General features: G+C 39.5%; 1 long non-coding RNA gene across 1 annotated transcript; it reads left to right on the plus strand.

The window, feature by feature from the left end:
- The first annotated feature begins 8,645 nt into the window (after positions 1 to 8,645).
- LOC114558472 (uncharacterized) lies at positions 8,646 to 9,119 on the plus strand. Its single transcript, XR_003692965.1, has 3 exons — positions 8,646 to 8,679; positions 8,829 to 8,918; positions 9,081 to 9,119. It is a non-coding gene; the product is annotated as an uncharacterized LOC114558472 (long non-coding RNA).
- Positions 9,120 to 12,317: the final 3,198 nt, after the last annotated feature.

Below are 12,317 nucleotides of genomic sequence, written 5' to 3' on the forward strand. Positions count from 1 at the left end.
TGCTGATTTCACCCAGCCAAAGCCCATGCCCACACAGTAACCATGGAACCCATCTGGTCCCCACATGTCATTGCTGGCTGGGAAGCGCACACCTAGTTGAGGCCTGGACATGGTTAGCTGCCAAAACTACCCGGCTCAGCGGCTGAAGATGGCCTGGATTCACTCCACGTAGCCGAGATCGACAATGGCGCACAGCAGGACACTCATCCAGTATACCAGGGACCAGATAGCTACCAGCAGGAGCGGGGATGCGCCGAGATATAAGGCGATAAAAACAAGCCTCATACTCTTTAGGGATACTTGCGTGGGACCACGCCAGATTAGGAAAAAGTGCTAGCCAGGATTTCAACCTGACTAGCCTACCGCTGCGCACTCCTCTGCGGCGTTTCCTGGGAAGCAGAGCCTTCAGGTGGAGCAGGTGCTCTGGTATGTCAGCCAAGAAAGAGGGACGCGACTTTGAAGATCCCTTGTTATATTCCGCACACAAATCCACCAACACTTTAATATTCAGAAGCTCTATACGGTCATATGTCCGCAGAGAGTCAGTGGTCCTGATGTTATTCAATAAAAACAGTATAAAACTTGCAACAGCCAGGAGAGCCAAACGGCGAGCCAGCGATGCCGGCGCCATCTTGCCAGTCCAAAAAAGATACATTTACTGACTACAGATACAAAAGATACATTTACTTTACTGATACATTTACTGACTTCACAAGAGAATATTTTTGGAATATCGTTTGGAAACAAAATGAAACTGATGATTTCTTATTAAACATTGTGTACATTAAATGCTGATTTAAGAATTACAAAACAAAGAACAATTCAATTGTTCTGCGTGATTGTTTTTTTTTTATTAAGACTCAACAGAAAACAGAACTTTTTAAACTAAGCAAATCTAAATCGTCATTTATGGTGATGCACCAGTATCGCTTTTTTAAAAACCAAGTTCCAATACTTACATTAGGGTACTATTTGAGTACCAATATTAGTACTTCAGCCTCCAAACTATGGAATTCACTGCCAGACTACATCAGACGCTGTGACTCAATTACTGACTTTAACAACAGACTTAAACATTTCTCTCAAGATGGCTTATGGACTGACTAACTGACTGACTGACTTCTATTTTTATTTTCATGAGATGACTATAATATTAATGACCTTTTATTTGTGAAGTAACCTTGGGTGTCATGAAAGGTGCTTTAAATAAAATGTATTATTATTATTAGTACTTACTGTAATAATCCCTCTGGGGTCTGACAGTGTTTTCAGACACACAGATGATTTTGGCTCTGATATTGTCTTTATTCTGTTCAACGCTCAGCTCCCAGGGGTCGGACATCTCACTGAGCTAGTGTCAATAAAATAAATCATATCATTGAAAATACTGAGTCAAGTTTAGAAAGAACGCAGAACGCAAAGTATGACGTCATTCATGTGCATATTAACTAGCCATGTGGATTTAGGTCTCCAGCGGAGAGGAGGGTTTGTATACCCAGCAGCTAAGTTCACAATATTTTGACCCATTTTACATACTCATGGCAAACTATATAAACTGTTAGGGTCATATTTTAACAATCTAATATCACGGCGTGAAGTGCCTGGTGCAGGTATGTTTAGGGCGTGTCCAAATCCACTTTTGACGGCGGTAAAAAGGGTCCGTGTGCCGGGTGCCTGGTCCTAAAGGGTTGTACTTAGTGTCTTCATTAATCAGAGGTGTGTTTAGGGCGTAACATGCAATCAACCAATCAGAGATCAGCTCCCATTCCCTTTAAAAGCCAGGCGCGATTGGACCTTGGAGCATTGCTGTTATGATGGAGGATTTGCACCCTAATATTTTTATATGTAATCTTCTGCATGTGTGTGTGTGCTGCTGTGTGTGTGTGTTTGTGCTGCTGTGTGTCCCTGTGTGTGTAACAAGCATAGTGTGTATGCACTGTGCACAAGCCTAGCAGCATTTTACTAATGCTCTGTTAAAATAACAATGAAATGCCACCCGCTTCGAATGTTATCATTGGATTGAATGGGCGTTATCAGTGGTTATCAGCCTCATAGATATGGGTCAGTAGGGGCCTGCTGCGCCTACTGGTAGGCTCAGAGGGCTGTTATCATCCATTCGCATGGTTAATCACGGATAAATACACGAGAAGACTCCAGATCCAATCCCGGAGCAATCCAGGTCGCCGCTAACCGGAAGTCTGTTGGATAACGGCATATGTATACACAGGTAAGACCATTAAAATGAGAGCCTTTAAACTGTGATTATTTAGTCAATAAGCAAAAACAATACAGAATTTTTTTTTTATGATGGCGTGACATTAATGTTGACATGAGAATGTTATGGTATATGTGCAGTTAAGTGTCCCAAATTCCCCATACAACGTCCTTAATTAACTATGAACCTGCTAAACCACCTGTGCTACCATAATCTTAACCATAACCATTACCATAACTTGTCTCAAATAAGACCCTCTTCATTTGGGACACTCAGTTTTTTGAACATAATTTGGGACACTAAACTGCACGTAAGTCGAACGTTATTCTATTATTAGCCTACTTGCTTTAAGTTAGCATAAATGTTACTAATTATCTAGCATGTTTTGTTTTAGTAAATGACCCCATTAGCTTGAAATTAAGTAATTTTCCACAATGTACACAGTGTAAATAGTAAGGCCTATTGCATATATCGTGTAGCGTGACATTAGTGTTGACATGAGATAATTTTTGCAATTGCGTTAGCTAACGTTATTGTATTATTAGCCTACATTCGTTACGTTAGCATAAAACGTTACTAATTAGCATGTTTTGTTTTAGTAAATGTCCCCATTAGCTTGAAAGTAAGTAGTTTTCCACACTGTTCACAGTGTAAATAGTAAGGCCTATTGCATGTAGCTGCTCATTAACGCTTCAATGACGCTATACCATACACCTATTGAGTGAAATAAAAATAAATAATAATAGTACCCAAAAGCACACTCTTTGTGCTTATCTATCTATCTATCTATCTATCTATCTATCTATCTATCTATCTATCTATCTATCTATCTATCTATCACATATTCCTCTTTCCAGCAAGGAGTGCACATTACATTATTAAATAATAAATAATTGCCAAATATTTTGATTTCAGATATGGGAAAAGCTATTAAGAGTGCACGCTTCAGGAGCGTTAAGATTAAGGTGGTGAGGAGGTGTATCGCTGGCCGTGCAAAGGTTTCTTACCTTAGTCAAGGTCTTCCCCAACCCAGCACCAAACAGACCCATCCTTCAGACCCTTCCACATCTGTTACACCTCAGGTTGAATCTGATGATGTGGCACCTAGTTCATGTTCTGAGACTGCATACAGTAAGGCAAAGAAGAGAGAGATTCATGCCTGGGATGCAGTCAAGGATGACATGCTTAAGGTGTCATTTGAATGTTCAGCACCAATCACTACGCAGTGTGTTGTCTGCCTAGAAGATGCTGATTATAGGTGCATTGAGTGCAGCACAACTGAAGTCTTTTGTGAGGCTTGTCTGAAGAGGACTCACAGAAATTCACTGCACATACCTGATAAGGGGAATGTAAGAATAATAGCATGCAGTCATACATACAGATATAACTAACTCAAAGTAATTTTAAATTGTTATGGTAATATTTTAGCACTATGTTGTATCAATTATTTGTGTCTTCAGTCTGTTGTTTTAAAAACTTTCCTAGAGCTATAAATCTTTCTTACAGAATGCCTACTATGAGCCGTTTTCCCTGGGGTTATTCCTATACTTACCTGAAGGCCATAGCACCCATGCTGTGTACATGGGTGCGTTTTCGAAAGATATAGTTACTCTGGATGGTATTACCCTGGCCTCCAGCACTGCTGTCAGAAATCTAGGAGTTATTTTTGATCAGGATATATCTTTCAACGCCCACTTAAAACAAACCTCAAGAATAGCCTTTTTCCATCTTCGTAACATTGCCAAAATTAGGAATATCCTGTCTCAAAACGATGCTGAAAAACTAGTCCATGCATTCATTACTTCTAGACTAGATTACTGCAATTCCTTATTATCAGGTTGCCCAAATAAGTCCCTTAAGACTCTCCAACTGATCCAGAATGCTGCAGCACGTGTTCTGACGAGAACTAAGAGAAGAGATCATATTTCTCCTGTATTAGCTTCTCTGCATTGGCTTCCAGTGAAATATAGGATCGAATTTAAAATCCTCCTCCTGACTTACAAAGCTCTAAATGGTCAAGCACCATCATACTTAGAAGAGCTCATAGTACCTTATTGTCCCACTAGAGCACTGCGCTCCCAGAATGCGGGGCTACTTATGGTTCCTAGAGTCTCTGGAAGTAGACTGGGGGCCAGGGCCTTCAGCTATCAGGCTCCAGTATTGTGGAACCAGCTCCCAGTCTGGGTTCGAGGAGCAGACACCGTCACCACATTTAAGAGTAAACTGAAAACCCTCCTCTTTGATAAAGCTTATAGTTAAGGAGTGAGGAGTTGCAGCGTCCGCCTAACCCGGCCCACCTGCTTCTCGTAGTCATCAGTTTTTTATACTGTATAATTAATAATCTAGCGAGAGTAGAGGGAAGCAGGCCAGTACAGCCCGATCCGGTTGGGGGGAGTTCTAGCCCGACCAGGCACCTCTCTTTAACCTGCCTCTCTTAAGTTATGCTATTACAACTCTAGACTGCCGGGGAGGCTGTTCCTCCCTAAGACACACTGAGCTGCTCTCTCATCTCTACTTGTTACTTTTGTATGCATCCTGTCCCAGAAATGCTTGTTACTAATCTAGCTCTGGGGAGTTTACTCCCCGGAGTTCTTATGTTTCTTCTTCGCAGAGCTATGCTCTGCGATTCTCTGCATTCCGGCCGCATCCTGCCGTCCTGCTGCACCCGCCGCACCCACCCGTGCTCTGCAGCGCCCACGTTACATCCCGCAACGCCCTGCTGTGATGTTCCTATGCACAGAGTAGTCAGGATCCGGTATAGGAGACTGCACTACTCAGTATGACACGATGTGCCCTGCTATGACATGAACTTCCACGATAACCTTCGAAGTCATTGTGACTTCTAATGTGACTGTTATCACCACTGTTCATCACGCCCCCAACCGGCCCGTCAGACCCCGCCTACCAAGAGTCTGGGTCTGCCAAGGTTTCTTCCTAAAAGGGAGTTTTTTCTTGCCACTGTCGCAATAGCCTCTGCTAATGCTTGCTCTTGACGGAATTACTGTAATTGTTGGGGTTTTGGAATTTATAGAGTGTGGTCTAGACCTACTCTATCTGTAAAGTGTCTCGAGATAACTTTTGTTATGATTTGATACTATAAATAAAATTGAATTGAATGAAGGACATGAAAGTAATTATCAGCACAGGTTTTTCATTTTACATTGAAAAAATGTGTATGTAATGTATTTAATTTTAAAGTTGAGGAATCCAGTCCTATTAAATGTGGAGTAATGTATGTGTCTCTATAGTAGTACTTTGTTATGTTTTTATTTTATTTCCCTCTTTTTATTTGGCAGGACAGCTCTGCACCGTCACTGTCAATATGTGTGTGTGTGAACCAGAAGCCTGCACTCTGCTACGGTATGGGCTCTGGCCAGCAACAGCCGACAAGCCCCAGACAGCCTTTTCCATCCCTCTGCTAGAGCTTTTTGTTTGTCTGTCACTCGAGTGTCAGGTTTCTGTTGAGGGTTTTTGCAACACCCTACGCTAGAAAAACAACCTTACACTTGCAGAGGTAAGTCAGTTTGCAGAGGTCAGTTAGAAGTCATGTTTGTGAAGTGAAGATTTTAGTTACTTTCATGGAAGACTGACCAGTCCGCATAGATGTGACAATTGGACCTTTTACTTTGATTGTACTGCATCATTATTATTTATGGAACTGTCTAGGATTATATAGTTACATGCAAAGTTATTATTGATATTTTTCTATAAAAATAATGTCTTACCATCACCTTGGACTTTATTTAGGAAGTGTAATTGTATGAAAAGTAAAGGTTTTCACTGATGTGAAAATGCTGCTTATACTGTAGGTTAACGCACTCTACAGAGCCCTGGTGGGAGAATCCATATCCCAGTTTAGGCATTACCACTTTCGACAAAGAAGTTTGGTAGATGTTTGCCCACACTTAGATGATGGGACCACATGCCCAGCATGTCCAAAGGTTGGTTGTAGTTCTAGCATGGTTATTGTTTGATTAACTATATTTGCCATTTTTATGACCTTTTGGCATTCAATTTATATCACAAAATCAGTTAATTGTTGTATAAGGTATTATAATAAAATAGTGACAATATTAGCGTATCAACCAGGTGTTCTCTGGTACAACCTGCATTTATGAAGGCTGTATGAGATTAACCAGGATTACTGTAAATGTTTGTTTCCCAGGCAGATGGAGATATCATAGTGACATTGGATGCCAACTTTGGCCTTGTGCGGAAGCAAAGCTCAGGGACAAGTGTGGTTGAGCCATTTCATGGAACCCGCATGTTTGTTGATGAAAAGGATGTAGAGGAATACCTTCTTTCACATCCTGACGGCTCAAAGCCTAACGAGGTTAGTCACAGTTGCAGAATACTGTATTAGGACTGAAAAATCTGAGTCCATGAAATGTTAAATGTAACTCCTGGAAGAAGACCATTATTCTGCTCATAAATCTAATAGTTCCTTAAATCTTTAGGACTGCAGTAACTTCAAGGCTGGCAATGTTCTGAGGTCCCAACAACAAGCAAAGAAACTTGATGTTACTGGAGTGTTTGGAGCTTCCTGTCGTCATGAAATGCCGCTAATGTTTGTCAACATGAGCCAAGGAGAAAGGCAAGTAGTGACATTTATGACTATTGACTAGGGCTGGGCGATATGGCTGAAAACTGTATCACGATATCAGTGTTTCATATCGGTCGATATTGATAATTATTGATATTTTTTTATGACCTATTTAAAATAAGGACCAGGAGCGCGGCTAAGGTGGTAAAACAAGTTTGTGGTATTACCGGTGTTGGTGGAGACGACGGTCTGATGACATTGGTCTGTCTACGGTCAGAATTATAAAATCTCCAAAAACTGCCATACTGACTTTGTTTTATCAACAATTTCCTCGCTCGCTGCGGCACTCACTTTCCACTTATCACTCCACGCCGGTTCTGTTATTGAAGAACACGAGACAGTGATGTGGCGCAACCAAACTTGATACTGTTACATGATTAGCTGAGTGTCACTCCCCACGTTGCTAGGTTACCAGAGAGTGAGGGCCTTTGTTCATGCAGCCAAACTTGCTTCACAACCTCTGGTTTCTTCTGATGAAGAAAAACAAGTTATGAAACGTTTTATCGGCCGCATTTTCTATTGATATTGATTACGTGTCTATTGCGAGACATATTGTTATCGTTTTATCGCCCAGCCCTACTATTGACTCAGTCAATATTCAATGTGTAGGATAACATGAACCTAACATAAGCCATTCGGTCTACAGTTGCAGCCTTCGAAGGCTGCAGACCTTGAATTGGGAAACAGCTTATACATTTTTTTTCAATCACCAAATATGAATCTCATGGAATGTATATGGGAGATTTCAAAATATTGCAAAATTTAAACCTTGCCACCATTCTAATTTTCATTTTATTTATATGTTTGTATGATTTTGAGTGTCCTTATTAAGTCTTCACTTTTCCTCAGTATGAAGTGTTTGATTATTCACATTTTTGTGTTGAAATAGATTAGCCTATCCTCTGTATATCATTGATGAGCTTCTTCGAAGACGTGAGGACAAGAACATACACCTCAGAGTAGTCTATGACATTGCCTGTGTTGTTGCCTCACATTTGCGTGTAAGTACTTTTTTTTTTTTTTTTTTTTTTTGTGTGTGTAAAACTGAATTATTGATTCGATTAAAGACCTTGACAAATTAACTCAAAATTATGCCATACTGTGTTCAATTAGAAATCCGGGGAGGGCATAACACAAAACATCTCCTTGGCCGTACCAGCTTTTCACATTTATGGACACAAATTGCCCTGCCAGGTAAATTCATAATTTGCTCTCTTTTTGGCCTCCATTTTTAATGTCTATCCACTGTACACCTGAGATAAGTACAAATGCCTTAAAGTAATCTTTATTCTAACATTTCCCCACCTAGTGTTTGACTTGTTTCAGAGATGCACTTTTTAGTGATATATTGGAAACCGCTTACAGTGTTCATATCTCTCCAGGTCAAGTTAATAACTGTAAGTTGATTGTTATAAGCAAATTTGTTTTATTTTTGTTTATTTTTTATGCTGATTAACATCTAATTTCTATAATTATTACATTAATATAAAGTAATGAAATGGACAGTTTTGCTACTGATTTAAAATAACATAAACTGTATCAGGGCCCTCTCCTGCCCCAAGCCCTTCAAGTCTGAAAGGTCAGGGTGTAACCATGATCACGATAAGCAGTTTCCACTGTAGTAGGATAATGCTTAGTGCCAGTGCATGTGATATTCTAAGACTTTGCTTTAATCACAGATCAAGTACAGCACCAGGCGGCTTGAAGGGTTTGGGCTCACAGATGGGAAAGGAATGGAAAGGCTGTGGTCTTTCCTCCCAAGATTTGCCAGAGTCACAAAGGAGATGACTCCATCTCACCGCCTTGACCTGCTGACTGATGCCCTTTTTACATTATGGACGGAGGAAATAAACTGACCTGGGTTTGTCCACTGCTGTATAACCTGTCTAAATTTGTTGTTCAGTGTTACCACTGTGCCAAGTTGTTTAATGTCTAAACATTTGATATATTTTGAGCTAAGCTGATCACACACAAATTGGTAAGCATAAGTACATTAAACTTTCTTTACAGAGGTCCAGCTCCTGCAAAGATTAGACAGAGCAGAGAAAATATCAATTCTCGCTGAAGAAGACATCTCATCTGTCATCAGAGAGGCACCAGGTAAACCCTGCACATAAGAAGCAGTCAACAATAGTTGTGAATGGAAGAATTTTAGATTCCATTTACAAGCGCATTTTGTGAGTATGTAGCAATGACGGTTTTCTTTTTTTTTTTTTTTTTTTTTTTCATTGTCTTGTTTCCTGTTATTTTGTTGTTGCCTAGTGTTGGTTTCTGAGCGAGACATGGAGAGATGGAAGAAAAAGGGAGATCGAACTAGCCCAACAGAAACAGAAACCAATACGTATGCAACTGAAGTGAATGTGTGAATGTCTTTAATATTGTAATAAGGTCATGAATATTATTAACAAAGACTATTGCAAATATGTTATACTTACCTTTCCATGTACAGTAATGAAATACAATCCTGTAAACTGTGAGGGTAAAGAAGTAACATGAAATTAAGCGCTTTATTATAGCAGTAGTAATGTCTTTATCTGTTCTCCAGACACTGTCTGTAGATGGAAAAGGGACTACATCACCAAGCTGATTCAGTTCTACAAGTTCAAGTAAGACTTCAATGTGTTGATGTAAGACTATATAGTAATTACACCCATCTTTAAGTAATTAACCTACTGATGTGCTTCAACATGGAAGACTAGGTGTGATTACATAGCTATGAGTGAGACAATAACAGCATATTTTTAGGGAACTCTTCCAACGTTTTTATTAATTACCTATAAGCCCACCTATAAGCAGCTCAACTCATAATATGTTGGATTCATTTTAAGACCCCCCACCGCATTGACTCTGAAGACCCCCTGTTGAAGATTCCTGTTATAAATGAAAAGTTGCTATAATGCTGCAGTACCACCAAGGCCTTCCTTATAACTTCTACAGTGTTTGGTCAGGTGTACCACAGTAATGATTTCTGGTAGGTAACTACTGAATTCTTGTGCTGTACTTCTTGTAATGTATAGATCTGGAACTCGTGAGTTGTACATGGAGGATGGAACAGAGTAAGTAGGCTGTATCTGTCTGTTGCTGTTCTCTGATCAAGTGTCTAAATAACATTTAATAATATTTACTTGATGACCATTGTAGAATTGAGAACTCTCTGCTGAACATTGAAACAAAACACCGCATTGGGAGAAGATGGAAAGAATCTGATTTAGACTTCCAGTCTACCCTTAAAGATGTTGACAGTGACCTCAGAGGCCAACTTATATGCAAGGCAAGAACTGAATCAAGGGAGAGAGCAGTCCTCCTCCATCTGAAAAGAAAATATCCAGGTAAAGTGCTGTGGATATGTTAGGGCTGGGCAATATGGAGAAAATCAAATATCACGATATTTTTGACCAAAATATCAATACCACAACGATAGTGTCGTGTTAACTATTGATGCTTTCACAGAATATTTACACAATAAGATTTTAGATAAATGATAAAATATAATATATGATAAATAATCATCAGTAATGTGGATATAACTAATAAGTGGGTAAAGGCAAATAATAGAACAGTTACAACAGTCTGGTAAGTTCAGAAAATGACATCACTTTACTGTAATGCAGCCTTTAAAACCAGGAAAAGACAACACTTATGCCATTTTATGATATTACGATATCCAAAATCTAAGACAATATAATATTGATATATTGCCCAGCTCTAGGATAAGTAGATAAAATAAGTAGATAGAATTTTAAGATTTGAATTTTAACTTTTCAAAGGACCATAATACAAACTAATTAATTCATTTCTTTGCATGTGTGTTTTCTAACTTTGTTTCAGATGGGCAGGGCATTGCCATTAGACTGTCCAAGCAGGTAGCCAACTCCAACAAGAGACTGAGACAAGCAATCAAGGAATACAACCGTATTCAGTGGCCACTGCAGATGAGCATCTTCCCTGCAACAATTGATTTTCAGGAAGCATGCGATCCTCTTGGCCTGTCTACTTCTGCTCTGATGAAACTGTAAGTCTAGTTACCTAAACCTAGTAACCACACTGCAATCACTCTAGTAACCATCTGACAACCGCTTAGTAACCACAACTACCTGGCAATCATTTTCATCAACCACCTGCTAACATGAGATAGCACTTTGTTTCCTTATGTCTTCTACTAGATTGAAGAAGATGATGTTTCAAGGAGTCTGAAAAGGCGTGGAATTGATGTCTTACATATGAGGACACGGGCAGCTGAGGAAAAGCACATGCTTTACCAGGAAATGAGAACTGTAACTGAACACCTCAATCAGCAGCATGCCTTTCTGTGCTCTGCCATCAATGACACAGAGCAGCCTGGTGCAAAAGCTGCTCTAATCCAACGTCTCAAACAGCTGGAAAGAAAGCTACATCATGCCACTGTGATGTTTCACCAACATGTACCAGACATTGTTCCTGCAACATGTAGTTATGTCGTCCCAGAAACCCCTACCTGTCTCAGGACCTCCCCATGTCAAGCATACAGACACTGGTATACGATGATGATGATGATGATGATGATGATGATGATGATGATGATGATGATGATAATGACAGCAACTAGCACTGTAAGCACTCATGACTAGGGCTGGTTTGCTGCTTCCTGGTTTTTTAATGAATAGTTTGAGCAGGCTTGTATGCTTTGCTATTTATCATTCAAAATGTCTCCTTAATTCAGCGCTAACCAAAATTCAACAAACTGACAGTTTAGGTTCTGTGTGTTTTCATTGTAACTGATCAGGATCTAATTGATGCCGTGTTGCTGATTAGTTGATTAGTCTAACTGCAAAAAATCCATGTTTGTTTTTCTTGAGCTCTGAACAGTCCTGCCAATGTGAACCAAAAAAATTATTTAAACAAGCTGTTTTTGGACAATAAATAAACACTTTTTGTAGAAGCTGCTGTCTAAGTAACTTTTTAAAGCGTTGTTGTACTCAATGTATAGCCAGCTTTGGTGTTTTGAATGACCTTACACTTAACACTTAACCATAATATTGTATCTGTACAGTATGTTTTTCTAAGAAGGATACTTAAATAAAGTTTTTTTTTTTCAATCTTTGGTAGCAGAAGGTTTTTGGAAGTACATTGAAAAAACAACACTACCCACAATGCTACGCGTAACAGCAACGTCTCTGATTGTCCAATCTCGCTGTTACCATAGAAACGTTTATCCCGCAAAAAAAATGAACGGCTACCTTTGCTTTTTCCATAGATATATATGCCTTTTCTTGCCGTTTTCAAAATGTTTTTTTTTTGTGCCGAATCAAATGGTTTATGCTCACTATTCATCTGTAGCTGGTTGTCATGGTTACAGGCTTAAAACTCTTTCTATCAGCTATTTTCGAATGGGGGGGAAAAACACTTCTGGAAGCAGAGCCATTCAAAAAGTGGGTAGTCAATGTTGAGCTCTATATATCTGAAATAAACCAACATATACATTTTTTCTTAACATAGAACATCTAGATGCTGTGTAATTAC

Source organism: Perca flavescens, chromosome 7, assembly GCF_004354835.1.
Source record: "Perca flavescens isolate YP-PL-M2 chromosome 7, PFLA_1.0, whole genome shotgun sequence".
Classification (NCBI taxonomy): Eukaryota; Metazoa; Chordata; class Actinopteri; order Perciformes; family Percidae; genus Perca; species Perca flavescens.